The 24,862-nt window shown below is 36.7% G+C and overlaps 1 protein-coding gene across 5 annotated transcripts in view; it reads right to left on the minus strand.

Annotated features, from left to right (window-relative positions):
• Positions 1–24,862, minus strand: part of BMPR1B (bone morphogenetic protein receptor type 1B) — a 228,708-nt gene that overhangs the window by 160,245 nt on the left and 43,601 nt on the right. For 3 of the 5 annotated variants that reach the window (XM_088836221.1, XM_088836218.1, XM_088836219.1), the window contains one exon: positions 10,051–10,144. The gene's annotated coding sequence lies outside the window, so the exon portion shown is untranslated. Of the gene's footprint in view, positions 1–10,050; positions 10,240–24,862 lie in introns of those variants that run through there. The other 2 variants (XM_088836220.1, XM_055433959.2) reach the window with 1 other exon arrangement.

A 24,862-nucleotide genomic window follows, 5' to 3' on the forward strand; every position in this document is an offset into this window, starting at 1 on the left:
CACCTGATGTGAAAAACTGACTCACTAGAAAAGACCCTGATGCTGGGAAAGATTGAAGGTGGAAGGAGAAGGGGATGACAGAGGATGAGATGGTTGGATGGCATCAATGACTCAAACTTGAGCTTGAATAAGCTGCAGCAGTTGGTGATAGACAGGGAAGCCTGGCGTGCTGCAGTCCATGGGGTCACAAAGAGTCGGACATGACTGAGCAACTGAACTGAATTGAACTGATACACTATGCAGCTCTAATTCTCTTTAAGTAAAAACAGGAAAATATGAAAGATGACTGAAAAAAAGAATATGAATAACCTATTTAGAATTTTTAAAACTGTTAATGAGTACATATATAGACTAATGCAAACTTTCCAAGTAATAATACAAAAATAACCTGCTTATTAACTAAAAGGTTGTTATCTTCAAGTGTTCAAGGCAGAGCTGCAAACAAAACCCCAATAAACTGTACTGTACATCTTAGCATAAATAACACCAATGTATCAACAAAGAACAGAGTGACCCAGGGAGAAAGAAAATCCTATATTATCTTGAAGCAAAATGGTTTGCCTTGAGTTAAAGAGAAAAACAAATTACTTCCTGATGGCCAGATGTATAATAAACAAATAAGAGAGCAAATGTCTTTGTATGAACTTTATATAGGAATTCCTGCCTCCAACATATACAAACTATATTTATAGGTTAAGTTCATTCACAGCAGATAAAGCTATCCTTTCACACTATTCCAGGTAAACCAGTTAGCACAAAAGTACTGAGTTCTAATGATACTAAAATATCTAGAATTTCCTTTCCTGCTGTAAATACCACAGCAACTACTGGGAGGCTTTTAACTTAGTAGCTTAAAACGACATGATAGCCAAGGCTGCCAGTTAGGGAGACGCATGACTTCCCTGAATGAAGCTTGCAGTTATAAAAACAGAGGCCCAGATGGAATAGGCTCTTCCTGCTGGCCTGGTGGCCCAGTGCCAATTTCCTTACTGAGGTCACAAACAGGTATTGAGGGAGGGAATGGTGCTGTGTATTATGTACATGGGGGAGAAGTGAGTGGGCTGGCTTGGGATGAAAGAAAATTATAAAAATCAATAGAGGTACTAAAATCTGAAGTTGTAAAAAATTTAGCTGATTTTAGCTGATTTCAAGTCCAGGGTTATTTCTGTCCACCTTGAGATTCTATGTGTCTTCATTACTAATTCCAAACAATAAAAGGCTCCTCATATCACCCATTTCCCTGACGTGCCTTTGAAAGTCATTGTTCCTGAGTTCATTTCTTCATAGACAGACCCAAGTTGGGAAGGTTCTTGACACCTGACCCCATAGACCTGCATCTCTTAATATTCATGGCAAAAGTATAAGCTCTCTATTTGGCAATAATTCCTTAAAAGATGGACTTTGGTCAGATCTGGGTTTAAATCATGGCCCTATCATTTATTAGCTATGTGAGACCCATCAGGCTACTTTATATCTTGGGGTCTCAGTTTATCCTGAAAAAAAATCAGAGTTAGTCACTCAACTTACAAGGAAATCATAACAGTTAATGAAATCATAGCTACAATGGTTGGTGGAATGCCAGACATATTATCCAGAAAACCTTGATAAATGGTGACTATTATTAATGTATAATTTCTCACTCACAGACTCATATTCTTATTAAGTCTGCTTTAACATAAGTAATAAATGCAGCCTCCTGTCTACAGTAATTTCAAGGCACATGCCAAGTTAAGTTCCATAACACCCTAACATGTTCCAATGCTTAAATCTTACTTAATAATAAACATGAAATTTTATTTCTTAGAGACAAAAGTTTAAATGCAATACAAGTTGAGAGGTAACAAAGATTTAAATTTGTGTCACAGGAGCACAAGTTAAGAGATAACTTCATTTAAAAAGTGGGAAAGGGGACTAGAGATTCAACGAAAGTATTGAAGTGGTTAGTTAATAAGTCCCTTGTAAATCATAGAATTTAACCAAGAACTTTCAGATGTCCAAGCTGGGTTTAGAAAAGGAAGAGAAACCAGAGATCAAATTGCCAGGATTCCCTGGATCATAGAGAAAGCAAGGGAATTCCAGAAAAACATCTACCTCTGTTTCATCGGCTATGCGGAAGCCTTTGACTGTATGCAGCATAAGAAACTGTGGAAAGTTCTTAAAAAGATGGGAATACCAGACTATCTTACCCGTCTCCTGAGAAAGCTGTATGCAGGTCAAGAAGCAACATTTAGAACCCTGTATGGAACAACTGATTGGTTCAAGATTGAGAAAGGGGTACGACAGGGCTGTCTGCTGTCACCCTGTTTGTTTAATCTATACACTGAGCATATTGTGAGAAATGCTGGGCTTGTTAAATTACAAGCTGGAATCAAGAGAGGCAGGAGAAACATCAACAACCTCAGATATGCGGATGATACCACTCTAGTGAAGAGGAACTAAAGAGCCTCTCTGTGAGAGTGTAGGAGGAGAGTGAAAAAGTCGGATTAAAACTAAATATTAAAAAATAAACTAAGATCATGGCATCTGGCCCCATTACTTCATGGCAAACAGAAGGGGGAAAGTTGGAAGTAGTGACAGATTTCCTCTTCTTGGTATCTAAAATCACTGCAGATGGTGACTGCAACCATGAAATCAGAAGATGTTTTCTTCTGGGCAGGAAAATGATGACAAACCTAGACAGTGTGTTTTAAAGCAGAGACATTCCTCTGCCAAAAAAGGTCCGTATAGTCAAGGCTATGGTCTTCCCAGGGGTCACGTACAGTTGTGAAAGCTGGACCGTAAGGAAGGCTGAATGCTGAAGAACTGATGCCTTCGAACTGTGGTACTGGAGAAGACTCCTGAGAGTCCCTAGGATAGCAAGGAGATCAAACCAGTTAATCTTAAGGGAAATCAACCATGAATACTCATTGGAGGAACTAACGCTGAAGTTGAACCTCCAGGATTTTGTTTCTAATGCAAACAGATGACTCATTGGGAAATTCCCTGATGCTGGGAAAGATTGAGGGCAGAAGGAGAAGAAGGCATCATAGGATGAGATGAATGGATGGCATCACCAATGCAATGGACATGAACTTGGGCAAACTTCAGGAAATGGTGAGGGACAGAAAGGCCTGGCATGCTGCAGTCCATGGGGTTGCAAAGCATCAGACATGCCTGGGAGACTGACCAACAAGAAACCATAAAAATATAAAAAATAAGTTTTCATATATTTGGATTATAAAGAAATATAAGCTTCAAAGGAGATGAAGAAAATCCTAATTAAGATTAATAAAGGTATTTCCAATACACCTATTTCAAACCACATAAAACAAAATTTTAAAGTGATCAGAAGCTTATGAAAACAGTTCCAACTAACAGGGCTTTAAAGAATCAAGATTTTTTTACTTAAAAAAAACCCAATCATTTTAAACCAATAAGAGAAATACAGCCTCTGAAAAAAAATAACTATATAAATAAATGATAAAAATATAATGTTAATAACTAATAACTCCCTCAGACTCAAGTTTACTAGCAATTAAAAACATAAATATCACCTTCCTCTATCATATTAGCAAAGAATTTAAAATTATAAATCTCTGAGCACCAAGAGTTTGAGAAGATAGGTAATACATCTTTAAAATGAAATGTGTCAATCCAATGAAAATATATACTAAGGAATGGAGAATAGTCAAGATTATTTTCATTTACTGCAAAGGTGGGTAGAGTTGGTCACTTAACTGAGGGAGGAGGAGAGAAGAAGGTATAGAAATCATAGGCTGAGGCTGAGACAAGCCTCCAGTGACTTGCTCAAAAACATTTTCATCTTTCAGTACAAGCAACTGTTTCCAGAAATGAAAATGGAAAGAATTGAAGCATTCCAGTTCCTTTGGGGATGGTGGGAACAGGAATAGAGAAGCAAAGTCTTACAAGAAGATGCTGCTGCTGCTAAGTCACTTCAGTCGTGTCGGACTCTGTGCAACCCCATAGACGGCAGCCCACCAGGCTCCCCCATCCCTGAGATTCTCCAGGCAAGAACACTGGAGTGGGTTGCCATTTCCTTCTCCAATGCAAGAAGATGAGATGGACAAAACAAGCTTGTTTTACTCTTCTCTGCCCCTTTAATTATTTACATTTTTTAAGACTCTAAGATGAAAGTCTAAATAATCTAGAAACGCACTTTTGGTTCTTCAATTTTCTTTTTCAATAATTTTCCGGCTGCAAATACAATGGTCATCTTAAACTTATAAAACAATATATAACTATATATTCCCTATTAGAAGCTTAGATATACTGAAAGTATTAAATTTGTTTCTGCAGTTTCTGTCTTTTGCTTCAGGACTATCTGCCATATCCTACTGAAAGAGAGACTGTGAGGGTATAAATCTAACTGTACTACCAAAGAGAGTGGGAGAAATCAGGGAAGCCAGAAAAGAGTTTCTGTTACTTAAAAATAAATATGTTTAGCTATGATTATGAGTGGAAAAGACCTCCATCTCAGTTGGGAGCAATAATTACTGGCTTTAACTTTCAGGAGCTGGGAAATAATAGAAAGGAGTGTGAATACAAGACAAAACTCAGAGATACAACAAATGAGGCTTTACATGCAATACACAGAATAAAAAGGGCAATTATAAACAGAAAGGGAAAGTCACAATGATAAAATAGTGGCCTTACATTTTTTTTTAATCAAAATCCTAACTAGCTACTTTAAAAAATGATGTTTGGCAAGTTACATTACCACTTTGTACAACAATTGCCCGTATCTATAAAATAAAACAGCTAAAGAAGAAACTTTTGAAGTTTCTACTTCCATGATTAATTCATTTTTCTCCTCTCACTTTCTATGAATTCTATGCAGTGCATAGCTATAGACAGAGAATGACTGCAAGCTAACCTGCTAACAAGAATAAAAATGTAATTGTTTTAGCAAAATTTTGTTATGCTTTTTTGACTACTTCTTGCTGGTGGTAGTAATGGTATTTTTTGCCTTCACTTGTTTTTGCTGTAATTTTTTAATATTGAGGCAAACTCAGGTTTTTCTCATCACTGGCTGATTGAAACGTAGATTTCTAAATCCATGACCACAGTAACTTCTGCTCTTCCCATTTTACAACATTTATATCACTTGATAAGTCAGTAAGACACATAAATTTATATCTATAACTCTTTGATAAGACACCTTATCATACCTATTTAATTAACTATAAGATAGCTGTGTGGGCAAAATAAACCTGAAGAAAAATTACAGACTGAACTATGGTCCATACCAAGCAAATTAAAAAGCTACCAATATTTCCTGTGAAAATACCCAATCTTGTTTTCATTCCTAAGACAGATACAATTCAGGGTCAAACAAATGGGAGAATCATATTCAACAGCTGGGAGAGGTTTATAAGACTTCAACAGCAGTGGAAACCATTAGCAGAGTACACTGAGAAGTAAAAATAACCAAAATAAGGAAAGTTTTGAATTATTCTAAATAGTGCATAAAGCTATACCTTGATTCTGGCACACAGATTATTTCACATACAAAGTAAATATTTATGTATGGTGGGGTCATGTATGGATGTGAGAGTTGGACTGTGAAGAAAGCTGATCGTCGAAGAATTGATGCTTTTGAACTGTGGTGCTGGAGAAGACTCTTGAGAGTCCCTTGGACTCCAAGGAGATCCAACCAGTCCATTCTCAAGGAGATCAATCCTGGGTGTTCATTGGAAGGACTGATGCTAAAGCTGAAACTCCAATACTTTGGCCACCTCATGCGTCAGGTTGACTCACTGGAAAAGACTTTGATGCTGGGAAAGGTTGGGGGCGGGAGGAGAAGGGGACGACAGAGAATGAGATGGCTGGATGGCATCACCGACTCGATGGACATGAGTTTCAGTGAACTCCAGGAGTTGGTGATGGACAGGGGGCCTGGCGTGCTGTGATTCATGGGGTCGCAAAGAGTCAGACATGACTGAGTGACTGAACTGAACTGACTGAAAGAGAAAATAAAATGTATTCACTATCTGACCTCAAAGAAACAGATGCTATTTTTCAACTACTTTTTTAAACATTGCCATCCTTTTCTTTGAACATTTCTATTTTGAGGGGCAAATTCTTCTGACTGAAATGAAGTATCACCTTTCAGTTTAGAGAAATTTTAAGTCATGATTTTCTATTACTTCCTTAAATCCTTAACTTTCTCTACAAGAGGAAATAAAATTAGGAGGTGTAACTTTATTGGTAACATTGAAGAGTCATTCCACTCTGTAATTTTTTAATATACACGAGGATGGACCCATTCTCTCCTGAAACTCTCTCTGGACCTTTTGGAAGGTATAACTCTGTCTTCAGTTTGCTACAGCATCACTTAATTTATCACAGCAATTCATAGGAGTGCAGCAACTAGCTGATTTTGTTGATAGATCTCATGAAATTAATTAAATATCTGCAGGCTATATATCCTGAATTTGTATGTGCTAACCAAGATAATTTTGAATGTCATTCAAATAGGTTATTAGTTCAATAAATATCTACTTGCATGGATGAATATGTCCTGCTATAATTGCTGGTAGAGAAACAAATTTAAGTATTGCTACTGTTTCAAAAGCATTTACCAACTTCATAAGAGGCTTTTCCTTCAATCCAGTTAACCAAGGTTTTAAATTACATTAAAATAAACTCTATAAAGAAAAATGGGTTTAAAATAAATTTGATAAAGTTTTTCCTTAGTTCAAGTTCTTGAGTATCTGTTTTTCGTTAGGTCTTGGAAGAACACAAAAGAATTCATTTTAAAATCATACAAAATTATATATTCAATTGTGTACAGAAACAGCTGGTGAGAATGCCCTCCTACATAAGCAACTGCAGTATTCTGTATGCAAATTTTTTAATAATTTAAACTGTCCTGATTCTTCTTTGTAAACTGAGAAACAATCATATCTTTCTAAGCAGTAATGGAGGAAGACTAATACTTTGTGCATTTTTATATATTTGAGGTCATTTTTTCCACAATATACATTTGACAGCTGGGGTTCTCATATTTTCCTAGCTCATGTACATTAAATGCTAAATAATACTGTTTTTGTTTTGTGCTGTAAGAAAAAGTAGAATAAACTTTAATTCTGCTACAAAAATTAAATAAATAAAATCCTGGCTATGTACATAGGTCACAAACTCATATGGGAAGACAAAAACATTGTATCATTGACTCTGCAGAAGTGCTGAGGCCATGGTCTGCACAGGAGACCAGACCATAGCAGCTGACAGTGGACCAGCAGGGCATCTGGGAAGGCGTAACTCCACTGAGGCTGAAAGGCGAAGACAGCAAGAGGGTGTTTCAGGACAGAAGAAGCAACACAAACAATTCCAGAAAGGAGTAAAACAGCATGGATTGCTTTAGAAATATAAGATATTCAATAATGTTGGAGCACAAGCAGAGGGAGAAGAAATGCTCTCACAGAGAAAAGAGAGATGTGGAAAACAGCCGAGAACAAACAGCAAAAGATGAATACAGAACAAAAGTAGCAGCCAGATCAAGACGGGACTCTTCAAGGGACTCATTGTGCCAAGAGGCCTGACCTCTATCTGTGAGCAAAAGAGGGCCAGGGATGAGAGGGCTTTACAAGAAAGTAGAGAGTTCATCACGGTGGGGATGAATCCCTCTAAGGGTAGTATAGCAGATGGACTAGGAGTATAGCAAATGACAGTAGGGGCAGTGAGAGGAGGCTAACATTAATATTTCAAGCTAAATTCACTAACTTTACTTCAACGGATAGTTAAAACATGATACAAAGATCCTATCCATTTTTATAATATGTCTATGTATGAAATGTTTCTCCATTTCACAGTGGCTGGTGGCTCAGATGGTAAAGAATCTACCTGCAATGTGCAAGAACTGGGTTCAATCCATGGGTCGGGAAGATCCCCTGGAGAAGGGAATGACTGCCGACTCCAGTATTCTTGCCTGGAGAAGTCCATGGACAGAGGAGCCTGGTGGGCTACAGTTCATGGAGTCGCAAAGAGTTGGACATGACTGAGTGTCCAACTGACTAACGCTTTCACTTAAGTATGAAATGTTATTTACAAATATGATGAATAACCAATATTAGCAGCAGCAGCAGGGTTGACATTAAAGTAAAAAATAATACTGATATAGTGTCTCAAGTTTTAAAATGCTCAACCAGCCTTCAACCAATATACATCCCATCTTAGACACCGTCACTCTATACCTCACTTTTCTATTTCCTCTTTAGATTAAAGGGAAAACTATTTTATTGTAGTAATTTTGTTAGCTTGCTTTCTGACCAAAGTTTCCATAGGGTACTTTAGAAACAAGATACCAGAACAAACAAAAATAAAACAAATTTTAAAAGGCCTAAGAAGTAAATTATCACTGATTGAATATCATGTTATTTATGTAACATATAAAATGAATGACTAAAAGACATTAAAGACCTGAAATCACAATCTTGATCAAGAGTTATTACCCAAAGGTATTAGCAAAGAAAATTTTGAGAAACATCCATTCTAAATCAACTATGGTTGTATTTTCAAAATAAACACTATTGTTGACAAAAGTCTACATAAACCCATTAATAAAAGGGTAGCCAATACCTTAAAAAGTAAAAAAAAAAAAAAAAAAAGATGCTTGATGCAGAGACTAAAACAAGCATTAAATGAAAGACAAAAACAGTTTAACTTTAGATATAGATTAGCCTTAAAGCACATCTGAATTAGTAAAACGGATTTTGAAGCATTTTGCATTATTTTTAAAATTTTATGTGATTCAACAGCAATGATACTCTATAACTATTGGCTTCACTTTAAGATATTTACTTAAGATATTCCACCTGTTTTGGACATAAGTTTATCCAGTTTTAGAATGAGTTGGTTCCTGAATATTAACTCTAATACAAAGCCTATCCAGAGTATTAGCTTTTTCTTGTATCTCTTTTGGTCTGTAGTTTAAGCTCTACTGCAGCATTCAAGTTATTTTTGTTTTTAACTTAACTATTTAATACAAAAAAATCTTTGGAACTGTAATCACCATCTATCACCCAATCTAAAAAATTTAAATACCACACTAGTGTTATTCCACAACTAAAAAATCAACAGGGAAATTTTCTGTCTGTGGGTTGACAAGTTTCCTCTAGTTAATGCCAAACCTATAGTAAAGCAACATATTACTTTCCAAATCATGTGCAGTAGACATAAAACACAAGTGTATCAATTCACGGGTGTCCTAAATCAGAAAATACATAGAAAACAAATACTTTCTGTCCCCTTTAGCAACACTGCTTTTAATGTCAATCTGGGATATGCAAAACAATGATGATAAGTGAACATACAAAAGCACTATAGTCACACAGAGACTCATGTGTCAAAGTGCTACCTGTGATGAAAGGGGAAAAAAAAACACCATGATGTGGAGCAGGGGATGTTACCAATGTCTTTAAAGAACCACATTTTGTGAGGACCCAATCTAGCAGGTCACTTAGACAAGCAGAGAAATTCTCCTAAACACTGAGTCCTTTGCATCTTGGAGTAAGAAGCCTGTTCTGACTTTTCATCACTCCTGCTTTTCCCTATTCCCAGAAGTAGTCATTATTTCATTTTAATGCACTGCCGAATGGACACTGGATTTCTTTTAAAAAGACCTTATGTTTCTCACATCTCACATTCTACAGATTTTCACAAAGTCAACATCATCTTCACCCATCCAGCATCCACTATAAACTCACTAATAATCATGTTTTAATACCAATATAAAAAGTAAACACAAATTTACCAATCAGAAGACTTCAAGTCTGAGAATGAAGATACAGAAATTTACTGACAGGACACACCACAGAATCAGTGTTCAAGAGCCATTCCCACCACCCACATAGTGTATTTTGAATCTACACAACATTCTTAAGAACAGAACACAAAAATACACGGCCACCAAGAACACTCTCAGCCAGCAGGCAGCCTTTCCTCATTAGCTTTAACATGTCATGCAGCCCTTTGCTTACTGATGCAGAGCGGCCAAAAGGGAGATGGAGTTTACGAGCAAAAGCAAGACTGAGCTGGCTAATTACTTACCTTCTACGTATGACAGGCTTGCTTGTTTAACTTTTTGTTTCCTCTCTGGTCATAGCTCAATGGAAAATGGTTGTGATTCAGCAGAAGTTTGAACCTGACAATCAAAAAGAATGTTTTAAGAAAAAAATGGGAAATTAAAGTTCCCTCCAGTACAGTCTTTCTTTCCCTGCCCTCTGTGTGCGTGTTCCTCTCTCGTTTGCTCCCTCTGCAAGGCAGCTACGTAGTGGTCTATAAATATTGACCCTGACACTTGCTCAGTGCTTTACTTGCTCATGGCACAGGTCCGTGTTACTGAACACCGTGGTAATACTCCAGCAAAGTTCTCAGCTGCTCAGACAAAGCTGTGGATTGGCTCACTACCCAGCAACCCTGTGCCTGCCTGGAAATACCATTTTTCTGCCAGCTTTACAGATGCTATGGGCCTTTCCTGAGGCCCAAATCAGGCACAGAAGGGCAATTATGAGGTTTGTCTGAAGAAATACAGTTTTCCTCAAGCAGGTGGAGGGAAGGAGGGGCTGGATGGAGTGGAAGTCAAGAAAGGAAATACTGCCTTTGTTTTGGCCAAACAATATAATTTCAAACCCTTTATAAAAGTCATACCTTAATGTCATTTAATCAAGCTTTATAAAACTGAATTACTACATACTATGAATAACCAAAAGACGTAGGAGAGCATTTTCGCAATTGTTTTTAATATTGCTTCTCATTGAATAAGGCTGCATTGACTGAGTAACTGACCACAAAGAAATGTTGCAACAAGAATAAATTCATTTCTAGACTGATTGATGTGCACAGGAAAGTATAGTATTAATCAGATCAAATTAAGTACTTTCTGAAAGAGGCTAAAACATAATCTGGAAATTATATGAATCAACATATGACATGAAATACTTCTAGATTTTCAATGATGACAATTTAAATTTTATTTTTTTTAGTTAAGGATAAAATCTAACCCATGACTATATAATTTGTAGGTGACATAAACAAGGTCACCATCATCTACTGTACCACATATAATATCCACAGCATGAATAATTAGAAAATAAATTAAGCATATATTTTTATTCTTCTTGTTGAGACTAATCATGTGTTTACCTAACTGAAATGTCATCTCTATTAAATAAAGAGTAAAGGAAATTTAAGAAATATCTGGTCACTTACTCATTTAGTAGATTAGAAAAGTCACCTCCAGGCTGGTTAATTTACACAATCACACGACAAGTTTGCAGCAGGGCTGAAACCAGAAGCCCTTACTCTATTGCTCACAAAGCTGTGCTCCTTCTACTACAAAAAAGCTTCCTAAATTCATTTTTAGGTTCAAACCCATTTTCATATGAAATCTTACCAAAAGCCTTATCAGTAAATGTAAACATTACAGCTAGAGAAATAACTAGCATAAAATAAAAATAGTCTTTAAAAGTGTAATTGACTACCCCTACCAAAAAGGTCAGAAAGATCCCCTGGAGAAGGAAATGGCAACTCACTCCAGTACTCTTGCCTGGAGAATTCCATGGACTGAGGAGCCTGATGGGGCACAGTCCATGGAGTTGCAAAGAGCTGGACACAAATGAGCAACTTCACTTTCACTTTTACCAAAAAGTTAAATACAAGAATTAGCTTTCTAACAGTTGAAATCTACTTTTTCTTGCTTCATTTAATAATCAATATTTGCCCAATAAATTAACTTAATACTAGGAGAAGTGTATGTTAGGTGCTGAGGAGCCCACAATAAAACACAGTTCCTGCTCTGAGACTTTTCAGTCTAATTTCACAGGGGGGTTGGGGGGGTGGAATAATGACAAAACAGCATGTTAATATGGTGGTGCAAACTAGGAGGGCAGCAAGGGTGCCTGGCACATGAGAATCTGAGCCAGTATGAAGTGAGGGGACACAGGAAATTCCTCAATCAAGACTTTAAAGGCGACACAAACAGATGGAGAGAAATACTAAATTCTTTGATTAAGAGAATCAATACTGTCAAAATGACTATACTATTCAAAACAATGTACAGATTCAATTCAATCCCTGCCAAATTACCAATGGCATTTTTCATAAAATTAGAACAAAAAATTTTAAATTTGTATGGAAACACAAAAGACCCCAAATAGCCAAAGCAAACTGAAGAAAGAAATATGAAGCTGGAGGTATCAGACTCCCTGAATTCAGAGTATACTACAAAACTACAGTTATCAAAACCATGTGGTACTGGCACAAAAACATAAATATAGATCAATGGAACAAAATAGAAAGTCCAGAGATAAACCCACACACCCATGGTCACCTAATGTATGACAAAGGAGACAAGAATGTACAATTGAGAAAAGACAGTCTCTCCAATAAACAGTGCTGGGGAAACTGGACAGCTACAAGTAAAAGAATGAAATCAGAACAGTCACTAATACCATATACAAAAATAAACTCAAAATGGATTAAAGACCTAAATAAGTCTTTAGAGTAAGGCTGGATACTATAAAACTATCAAAGGAGAACACAGGTAGAACACTACTCAACAAACAGTACCAAGGTCTTTTTTAATCCACCTCCTAGACTAATGGAAATAAAAACAAAAATAAAACAAATGAGGTCTAATTAAACTTGATCTGCACAACAAAGGAAACCATAAACAAAAAGAAAAGACAACCCTCGAAATGGAAGAAAATATTTACAAATGAAGCAACTGACAAAGGATTAATCTCCAAAATATACAAACAGCTCATGCAGCTTAATATCAAAAAAAAAAAAAAAAAATCAAAAAATGGGTGGAAGACTGAAACAGGTATTTTTCCAAAGAAGACATATAGATAGCCAAAAAGTACATGAAAAGATGCTCAATATCACTAAGTTTTAGAGAAATGCAAATCAAAACTTCAATGAAGTATTACTTCACACAAGTCAGACTGACCATGGTCAAAAAAACAACAAATGCTGGAGAGGGTATGGAGATAAGGGAACCCTTGCACTGGGGATAGGACTGTATATTCCCAATGTATATATACCAATGCTATTGGAATAGGCACTAAGGAGAACAATAAGGAGGGTCCTTAAAAAACTGAAAAGAGAGCTACTATATAATCCAGCAGTCTTACTCCTGGGCAGAAACCTGGAGAAAACCATAATTCAAAAAGAGACAGTTCAGTTCAGTTGCTCAGTTGTGTCCAACTCTCTGCAACCCCATGAATCACCGCACGCCAGGCCTCCCTGTCTATCACCAACTCCCGGAGTTCACTCAAACTCATGTCCATCGAGTCGGTGATGCCATCCAGCCATCTCATTCTCTGTCGTCCCCTTCTCCTCCCGCCCCCAACCTTTCCCAGCATCAGAATCTTTTCCAGTGAGTCAACTCGTCGCATGAGGTGGCCAAAGTATTGCAGTTTCAGCTTCAGCATAAATCCTTCCAATGAACTCCCAGGATTGATCTCCTTTAGAATGGACTGGTTGGATCTACTTGCAGTCCAAGGGACTCTCAAGAGTCTTCTCCAACACCACAGTTCAAAAGCATCAATTCTTCGGCGATCAGCTTTCTTCACAGTCCAACTCTCACATCCATATATGACCATGGGAAAAACCATTGCCTTGACTAGACGGACCTTTGTTGGCAAAGTAATGTCTCTGCTTTTTAATATACTATCAAGGTTGGTCATAACTTTCCTTCCAAGGAGTAAGCGTCTTTTAATTTCATGGCTGCAATCAGCATCTGCAGTGATTTTGGAGCCCCCAAAAATAAAGTCTGACACTGTTTCCACTGTTTTTCCATCTATTTCCCATGAAGGGATGGGACCAAATCCCATGATCTATGTTTTCTGAAATGTTGAGCTTCAAGCCAACCTTTTCACTGTCCTCTTTCACTTTCCTCAAGAGGCTTTTGAGTTCCTCTTCACTTTCTGCCATAAGGGTAGTGTCATCTGCATATCTGAGGTTATTGATATTTCTCCCGGCAATCTTGATTCCAGCTTGTGCTTCTTCCAGCCCAGCGTTCCTCATGATGTACTCTGCATATAAGTTAAATAAGCAAGGTGACAATATACAGCCTTGACGCACTCCTTTTCCTATTTGGAACCAGTCTGTTGTTCCATGTGCAGTTCTAACTGTTGCTTCCTGACCTGCATACAGGTTTCACAAGAGGCAGGTCAGGTGGTCTGGTATTCCCATCTCTTTCAGAATTTTCCACAGTTTATTGTGATCCACACAGAGACAAGCACTCTAATATTCACTGCAGAACTCTTTATGATAGCCAGGACATGGAAGAAACCTAAATGTCCACCAATAGGTGAATGGATAAAGAAGATGTGGTACATATATAAATGGAGTATTATTTAGCCACAAAAAGAATGAAATCATGCCATTTGCAGCAACACAGACGGACCAAGAGACAGTCACACTGAGTAAAGTCAGACAGACAAAGATAAACGTTATTATCACTTACATGTGGAATCGAAACAAAAAAATGTACAAAAAAATGAAATAAGAGTCACAGATGCAGTGAAAACACTTACGGTTACCCGGAGGAAAAGGAGCAGGGGATACATGATGAGATTAGGAATGACACACACTCACTACTATACATAAAACAGACAAACTAATAATCACATAGTGTATAGCATAACAAAGAGTGGATATATGTGTATGCGTAACTGGTTTCCTTTGTTGTACACCTGAAACTAACAACATACTAAATCAGATACACTCCAATAAAAATTTTTTTAAAAAAGAATGAGTAGCCAGCAATGAGACAAAGATGAGAAAGAACAACACATCAAAGACAGGGCTGCAAGAAAAAAGATATGGAGTGTCCAAGTTCTCTTCTACTGGAGTACAGAACGTAAGGCAGGAAATGGTTAAATGACCAAAAATAAAAAAGGACTAGAAGGAGAAAGGTGATGAAGGGCTATATATACCAGGTTAAAAAACTGGGTTTTATATAGTAGGTGAGTAGTCTTCAACTATTTTTATTCATAGACCCTTAAAAGAATTTTGAAAAATATGTAACCATTAACACATTATCAAGTTAATGCCTACAATTTTTCACCTGTGGTAAAATATGTACTTGAAAAGAATTTAATTTCCACTCTATTGGAAATACTGACATTTTAAACATTTTAAAATAAAACTTCTATCAACTATTTTAAGAATATGCAATAGAAGCTAAATTCAGGGTCATAAAATTGTTATGAATTTTAAGAATACATGAATAGACTCTTCTGTCAAGCTGAAAATTTTACATCACTGTTTTATCAACCTTTATTTCCATCTCACTTTCTTGGAGAATTCTTATATAATGTATTTTATAACTAAAATTCTTTCATTTTTCACCCTAAACCTATCTGCAACAAAAAAAATGTTCATACTTTTCCACAAGAAAAATCTAAGACATTAATTTAAATTGTTTAATTGCTAAGTTTTCTATGATCCCAGCTACAATGCACCATAGTATGATTTGGGATGGATAGGTATATCCCTTTCTTTTGTAAAGTTAGAGAGAAACTGCTGTGAATAAAGCATTGCTCTGCGCCAGATCAGTATTAAGAGAAATTAATGTGTAAAAGTTGAGAATCTGGACACTCACTCCATTAAAACCATTTATTCAATTGCTAAGTGAAAGAAACTAGTCTGAAAAGGCTATATACTGTGTGATTCCAATTATATAGCATTCTGGACAAGACAAAACTATAGAGACAGTAAAAAGATCATTGACTGCCAAGGGTTTGGGTGGGGAGGGGGGATGAGCAGGTAGAGCACAGGGAATTTTAGGCAGAGAAGCTATGTGTTTTGGCTTTATTTTGACACTGTAATGGCAGATACACATTAGGACTATACACACTATAAGGACTACACATCTGGCAAAACAGAGCCATCACAAAGAGAGAGCCCTAATGAAAATTAGGGACTTCAGTTAAGTCTCTTGACTTCCTGAAGCGTGTGGTCTAAAACAGAATATTGAGTGATTATTGAGTGATTATTATTACTACTGAGTGATCATTGCATAATAGAAACTGTAGAACTATCTCTAACACTAAAACTCTGACAGATGAGTATGCTTTTGCCTTTTTCAAGAAAAAGACAATGAGTCTTGGGGTTATAAAGTGACTTGTCCAAAGTCATACAACTAATCATCAGTCTGGGATTCAGGTCACATCTGTCTGACTGGACTATAGTACCACACACTGTCTTTCTATCAGTCACTTGAACAGAGGTAGCCAAGGCTAGGCAAGGAAGAGGACTAAGCAGTGCCCGCATGAAGTCAGAAAGGAATTACAGCCTTATCATACAGTTCTTTCAAGAAACTCCTAGAATTTTGAGTTTTAAAGGGTAGCAAGAAGATGAGTGAAGAAATTAATCAGTGGAAATCAGTGGACAAAATTAAAATGATTGATATGCCCTATTAAAAATAACTTGAAGGGTTTTGTCTTTGACTTGACTGAAGGTTAAGGACTACATAGCGTCAAAGGTGTGCAGACTTAACACTGCCAAAATATCAGTTCTTCCCAACTTTATTTACAGATTCAATGTAATCTCCACCAAAATCCATCAGGTACTTTGGATATTAACAAACTCATACTAAAGTTCATACAGAGAGGCAAAAGACCTAGGATACCCAACACAACATTAAATAAGAACAAAGCTGAAAGACTGACAGTAACATCAAGGTTTACTATAAAGCTACAGTAATCACGACAGTGTAATATTAGAGAAAGAAAAGAAATCAATGGAATGACAGAAAGCACAGAAATAGACTCACTTAAGTAAAGTCAACTAATCTTTGACAAAGGAGCAGAGGCAAAACAATAAAGCAAAGACAATCTTTTCAACAAATGGTGCTGGAACAACTGGACATCCATAGGCAAAACATTGAATCTGGACACAGATCTTATACCCTTCACAAAAATTAACTAAAAATAGATCACAAATCTTCCATGTAAAATGCAAAGCTATAAAACTCTTAGAATATAATACAGGATAAAACCTAGATGGCCTTGGATATGATGATGACTTTTTAGATAAAACAAAAAAGGCATGACCATAAAATAAATAATTGGTATGTTGAACTTAAAAATTAATAACCTCTACTCTGAGAAAGACAATATCAAGGCAATGAGAACACAAGCCACAAACAGGGAGAAGATATTTACAAAAGACATCTAATGAAGGACTGTTATCTAAAAGATAAGAACTCTCAAAACTCAAAAAAAAATTTTTTTAATGAGCCAAAGATCTTAATAGATATCTCACAAAAAAAGATATACGGATGGCAAATAAGCATATGGAAAATGCTCTAATTCATCTGTCATCAAGGAAATGCAAATTCAAATAACAATGATATGCCATACCACCATACAACTTTTAGAGTGACTAAAATCTAGAACACGCACAACACTAAATGCTGATTGAGGTGTGGAACTGGTGGTGTGAAGATGTGAAAGAGGAACTTTCATTTCCTGCTGGTGGGAATTCAAAATGATCCACCACTGCGAAAGACTGTTTGGAGGTTTCTTACAAAATTAAACATGCTCTTATCTTATGGTTTATCAATCACACTCATTATTTACGCAAAAGATTTGAAAACTTACGCCCATATAAAAATGCGGGTGTTTATAGAAACTTTAATTATAACTGGCAAAAACCTGGAAGCAACCAGAAGTTCCTTCAGTGAGTGACTAGATAAATAAACTGTGGTACATCTAGGCAGTGGAATATTATCAGTACTAAAAGATTAGCTATCAAGTCATGAAGAGATGTGAATGAAATTTAAATGCATATTACTAAGTTAAAGAAGCCAGTCTGAAGAGAACTATGGCCATATGATTTCAAATATATGACATTCTGGAAAAGACAAAACTCTTTCCAATAAAATGCAAGTTCAATGATACCATAGATTTCAAGGGTCTAAGTCGAGCCTTGCACACAATAAATGCACAAATAAGTGGGTATGGTATAAATGACTGAAATAGGCACTTGTGAGCCATATACCAATACAAGTGGTTCCTAAAGTCACAAGGCCTCTAAGTGATTATAAGGAACCCAAAATCAACACTGAAGAAATGGGTCAAGGAAGAAAAGTCCACAAAGACCACAAAACAATTATGAATGTAAACAGGGCAAGAATGAGAGAATGGGACCCAGAGTGAATGAGGAAGGACTATTCTGAAGGGAGAGGTCAGCAAATGCAAATACCACAGAAAGATCCAACATTAAGGTAATTAAAAACAACCCATAATACACAGCCTTCAAACAGCACTGTGATAGTAAACATCTCTGAATTGTACATTTTATAAGGATATATTTAATGGTATATGAATTATATTTCAATAAAGCAGGTATTTTAAAAGAAATAAAGAGATCAGTGGTGGCTAAACTGTTTCCATAGGAGAAGAAAGGTAAGCAAGTAAAATGAGACATTGAGTAGGACCACTCTTACAAAAAGTTTGGCTACCAAAAAAAAGAGAAAGACTGATGGGGACAATGATTTAAAACAACAAAGCGCTCACCACAGTGTAGAGACTGAGTGTTCTAAAGTCAAGCTGACCTGAATTTTCATCTTTCTCAAGTTACATTACAAGTTATATAACCTTAGTTTCCTCATCAAAAAGATGAGTTTCATATAGTACCTCTGATCTGAGTACAAGTACTTCACTTTTTTTCACAGTGTAATAATATATCACTGTCTAAAATACGCTTTTTATTTATCTACTCATTAGCTGATGGACATTTGGGTTGTTCCCACTTTTAAGCTATTATGAAAAACACTGCTATGAAATTTCATGTACAAGTTTTTGGGTGAACATACATTTTCATTCCTCATGGGTAAACAGCAGGAGTGAAACTGCTAAGTAATATGGTAATTTTACGTTTAACACCATAAAGAACTGTCAAATTGTTTTCTAAAGTGACTGCTTCCCTGGTGGCTCAGACGGTAAAGTGTCTGCCTGCAATGCAGGAGACCCAGGTTTGATCCCTGGGTCGGGAATATCTCCTGGAGAAGGAAATGGCAACCCACTCTGGCACCCTTGCCAGGAAAATCTCATGGATGGAGAAGCCTGGTAGGCTACAGTCCATGAGGTCGGAGAGTCAGACACGACTGAGCAAATTCACTTTCACTTTTAGCTTTTCAAAGTGACTGCACCATTTAAACCCCCTCCATCAAAGTATGAGGGTTCCAATTTCTCCACATTTCTATAAACACCTGTAATCAACTATCTTTATTACAGCAACACTGTAAGTATAAAGTACAATCTCGTTGTGATTTTAATTTCCATTTCCCTAATGACAAAATGGTCAGTATCTTTTCGTGTGCTTCTTGGCCTTTTGAACATTTACTCTTTTCAGTAAATACAATTTCAGAAAAGCTTAGTACCAAATAAAGCTTAAGGCATATTTTCAAGTTATATGTGACACAGACATGGCCGCTTACTTCTAAGCTGAATAAATGAACAAACTAATCAACAAATGAACGATTAGGGATTAGACATATGTGATTTATTGGTATATTGCTTCCATTTTTAAACTAATAATTTGAATTCCTCTGGATTTTCAACAGAATTTTTAGTAAGGTAAAGAAACTTTTAAAATTTGTAATGACAAAGAATATGTACTAACCCTCTGTTCAGTATTATAATAAATACCTATATTAGTATTTTCAGTTTGGTAATAATTAAGTACTCTATTAGATAAGTGCTAGGAAACTGGAACTGTAATCCTGTTATACGAATACTTTAATGGTTCCTTGAGGTTAGAGGTGAAGAAAAAGCAAAAAATTGATTAAGAAATGAATGACCTTAAAATAGATTGCTTACAAACTTAATCAGATATGAGTGCTACAAATTTACCCAACACCATAAAGAATGACACACTCCTCAGGGGCAATGCATTCTAGGAAAATATTAGCAATCCAAATTGGCCATGATTTTTCAAAAATACCTGAGGAAATATGTGACTTTCAGTGTAAAAGATTGAAGAGAAAGAAAACTGATTCTATAATATGCCTGGTTAGAAACAAACTATGGATGGTTTTCTCCTTGTTTTTCCTTTATAGGTCTCCTATTAGTTGTATCATAAAGAAAGTCACTTACCTTTAACTGTAAGAGTCTTTGTTCTCATGTAATAAATACTTTGGGCTCCCAGGACCCCACAGGAAAATCATACATAAGTCTACTTAGCTTTACTGCTGCCAGTTTATTCTAAGTACCGATCCATTATTAGTTGAAGGTTCAACCCAGGAATCAAACCCGTGTCCTGCATCGGAGAAGGCAATGGCAAGCCACTCCAGTACTCTTGCCTAAAAAATCCCATGGATGGAGGAGCCTGGTAGGCTGCAGTCCGTGGGGTCGCTAAGGGTCGGACACGACTGAGCGACTTCACTTTCACTTTTCACTTTCACACATTGGAGAAGGAACTGGCAACCCACTCCAGTGTTCTTGCCTGGAGAATCCCAGGGACGGGGGAGCCTGGTGGGCTGCCATCTATGGGGTCACACAGAGTCGGACACGACTGAAGTGACTTAGCAGCATTGACTACATAATTAATAAAAAAGGCTCTTTCAATCAGAACAATGCTGTATACAAACTTAAAAGGAGAAAAATACGAAGCAGAAAAATGATATAGCAAAGAATAGAAGTCCTTTTAAACTTGTATTTGACATCACACAAACTAATGACAAATTAAACATTGTATCACTTATAAACAGAAATTGTTTTGAAATTCACAGTGCATGGAACACATACAACCATAATCAAGAAAAAAGCTCAATAACATCTAACCAAAAAAGGTAACAATAAAGAGTGAAAAGCATCAAGATTATCAAGTTATTCTCGTAGTTGTTGCTAACCGGTCTCATATAAAACTGTACTAATGTCTCTTCAAGTTTAATATTAATAATTGAGTTCTCCGCTACATACCAGTATTTCCATTTGTTTTCCTCTGAAAGGCATATATATTTATATAACACTAAGGACAATTTCAAAAATATTGGAAATATAATATTTATTTGCAATATAATTTCAGGAATTTTCTACTCTTACAAAAGTGTACAGGTCTTAAAATCATTCAGTTCAGTTCAGCTCAGTCGTTCAGTCGTGTCCGACTCTCCGCGACCCCATGAATCACAGCACGCCAGGCCTCCCTGTCCAACACCAACTTCCGGAGTACACTCAAACTCATGTCCACAGAGTCGGTGATGCCATCCAGCCATCTCATTCTCCGTCGTCCCCTTCTCCTCCCGCCCCTAACCTTTCCCAGCATCAGAGTCTTTTCCAGTGAGTCAACTCGTCGCGTGAGGTGGCCAAAGTATAGCTTTAATATTTATTTCTTAAATTCAAGGAATTAACCATCACTAATTCAAATTTCTCTAAAATCACTTCAAAATGAAAATTAGATGATCTAACAGTAAGAATCTTTGGGAATTCTTAATTCCATTAATTGTTGAATAGTTGTAATACTTCAGATGATCACCCAACACTGGAAACAAAGGTTTTCTCTCACCAAAAAGAGCTCAACTCTCAGTTTTTGTTGCTTTTTCAAGGACAATTCATTTGAGGATCTTTTTATTCATACAGATATCCATAATTTGCAATGTGATATTAATTTAATGGAACATTTCTAGAAACAACTAGAGCATATTTTGTTGAGCAGAGGAATGGATATCCTGAGAAAGAACTAAGCACCCTCTCCAAGACAGGAGGGGCAAGGTGATCCTAAAATCTCCCCTACCAGAAGGATTTCTGTCAGCTAAAAGGAGAGCAGGAGAGATTGGGGAACTCAATAAGACAAGTTACCACCATGCATTCCTTAGGATGGAAAAGGAGAAATCCCAGCCAGGAAGAATTCAGCAAAAATCAGTTCAGTGGAGGAGGGAAATACCCATCGACCACATTTAAGTTGACCTTTGTTACTATTAATCATACAACAGTAACTCATGAAAGTATCACTGAAAAATTAAATGGGCATGGCAAGTAGGAATGTATGTTAAATCTCACAAAAGAATTATTAAAATTCATGAAAGAATATAAAAACATCACTAGTTTATTTTACTGCTACTAGATCAATCTGTTCTCATATGCAAGATTTAAATTTGTAAAGCCGAGGAATATCGTTATTCACTGTAATGCCACATTTTTCTAATCAAAATATGTCTCAAAAAAAGCAGAGGAAATAGGAAGAAAACAATAAAGCAAACTAATTTTAACAAGAAATGAATGAGGTACCTATGACTCATTCGGTTTACACATAAAATGGGGGCTGTTTCCATTAGCTGTCCTGCTTGACAGGGCTTGAAATTTTCGTGACATGTACTGTCAAAAGTAAATAAAGAGTAATGCAGAAAGAAAGACAAAAATATTTTAAACCTTACTTTTACTTCTGTATTTTAGTGGATCTGAATATTGTCATATATAATATATTTCCAACAGTAAGTTAAATAAACTTTGAGGTGAACTAAAGCAATCTTTCTAGCTTCTGTAAGATCTGATTTCATTAGACTACTTTGGATTAGGTGAAAACTGCACAGGAGTGCCGTTTGAGGTGTTTTTTCCCTTCCTCTAATTTGCTTAATCCTGATATTCAGCCTACATTGACCAAGATCAGAGCTGGAACTAGGTTGAGGATAGGTGGGAGGTAAAAGTATAAACGAGCTTCCCTGCTGGTTCAGATGATAAAGAATCTGCCTGCAATGCAGAAGACCTGGGTTCAATCCCTGGGTCAGGAAGATCTCCTGGATAAGGGCATGGCAACCCACGCCAGTATTCTTCCCTGGAGAATCCCATGGACAGAAGAGTCTGGCGGGCTACGGTCAATGGGGTTACAAAGAGTTGCACATGACTTTTCTACACGTGCGTAGAAAATGTAAAGGAAGAATATCCTTATATTCTTTCATAATCCACTGAAGAGATGAAATAATGTTAACAAACAGCACATCAATTTAGGAATCAACCTGATTATATTGCTGTTTTATTATGAAGAGAATATATATTGAACCGTTAAATTAAAATAACTGCTTTGTATAACTATCCATCTTTGAAAAAGCGTATACAAATTGCCACTCATTCCGGATACTTAAATCACATCAGTGAAGAACATAAAGGAACACTTCAGAAGTACAGGTACTCAAACCATGCTCAGAGTATGGGACCCATGTTGATGGGGTATTCCCTCTCTTGCTGGCCAACTCTGTACAGATCTATTGACTCACATTTATACGGCATGATTCTAAGCAGTCTTTCTTCATATGCTTTATCATTTGATCATTAGGATAAGCCAATGAGAAAAAAAATCCCTACTTTACATAAGCAAAAATGGAAATCCAAAGTAGGCAAGAACAGCCCAATGTGCCAACATTTTAAAGAAATATAGACAGAAAATGAATTTGGGACTTTTCATATTAAACCCTTGGCCTGTATTACAATACCTTTTAACAACACCTGAGGGACCCTCCCTCAGTAGGGATTTTCCTATTGAAAAAAATAGTAACACCTAGGGGACACACCGAAGTATTTCAGTTTGAGGCAAATATATATTTTTTAATAATGGCAACATACACACACACACACACACACACACTCATGACTTGGGTAATGACAGTACTATTACTCAGTAAAAATTTCAGCGTTCTACTTCTGTTCTTCCCCAATTCTAATTAGTTACTACTCTGTCTAGCTTTGGAATACCTCTCAAGTTTGTGCCTCCTAGCCTTCCCTCTGTTCCTACCAAAATTCAGGTCTAGCTCTTCTATAACCTTAAACACTGAAAGACTCACCATCAAGTCTCCTGTCACCACTCTGCCTTCTCCTCCATCCGTCTTCTACACTGCTACCACAGGGTACAAAATTTCAACACCTCATCTTGCTGACAGAGGATTCAAACCTTCAGCACAGAATAGAGGCCACTCAGCCATCTCCATCTGGCCTTATCCTTTAGGTTTCATTTCCCTTTTGCCCACAGCACAAATCCCACGTTACACTCACCTAACACACTAAACCATATGTACACTAGAAATGCACTGTGAAGCAGCATTTACATGTTTCTGTATCTTTTCAAGAACAAACAAAATTCTCTGAACCCTAAATTTCATCGGAGTAATATTTGAGCTGGTATAGAACTAGATCCCAACCCACTCCGGTGTTCTTGCCTGGAGAATCTCAGGGATGGGGGAGCCTGGTGGGCTTCCGTCTATGGGGTCACACAGAGTCGGACACGACTGAAGTGACTTAGCAGCAGAACTAGATCCAACTATGTGGGAATGCAAACTCAAAAATTCAAAATAAAGATTAAAAAAAAAAAAACTTCTTTGGGTGCTGTGACGCTGGTATTAAAATTCCTTACTCCTAGGATAAGGGGAGGAGGGAGGTGGGAGGGGGGTTTGGGAGGGGGAACTCATGTACACCCGGGGCGGATTCATGTCAATGTATGGCAAAACCAACCAATATAATATTGTTAAATAATTAGCCTCCAATAAAAATTTAAAAAAAATTCCTTACTCCTTCTTGCTTGTCTCATTTTTAGAAGTGTGACAAATTTAGTGTCTCCTCCTAAAAGCAGAAAGGAAAGGCAAGTACCAATCTGAAGTCTGCCAGCAACAAAGTAGTGATAACACTGTGCACTTCAGGATGGTCTGCGGAGACCTGATGGCATTTCTGTCCTGAGTATTCAATCCTTCTCTGTTTTATCATCTTTGTGACACAAAATGAGGCAATAAACAATTTTACAATGCTGTTAAAAATGTTCACTCCAATTACATGATTTTCCTTTTTTAAAAATCTAGCTTTCTGGTAAACTTATGCATAGTGATAGCAATTTTGAAGCAGGATACAGTCTGAAAGAGTGATCC

This window comes from Moschus berezovskii, chromosome 5 (genome assembly GCF_049115385.1).
Source record: "Moschus berezovskii isolate FMDL1 chromosome 5, NW_MosBer_1.0, whole genome shotgun sequence".
Taxonomy (NCBI): Eukaryota; Metazoa; Chordata; class Mammalia; order Artiodactyla; family Moschidae; genus Moschus; species Moschus berezovskii.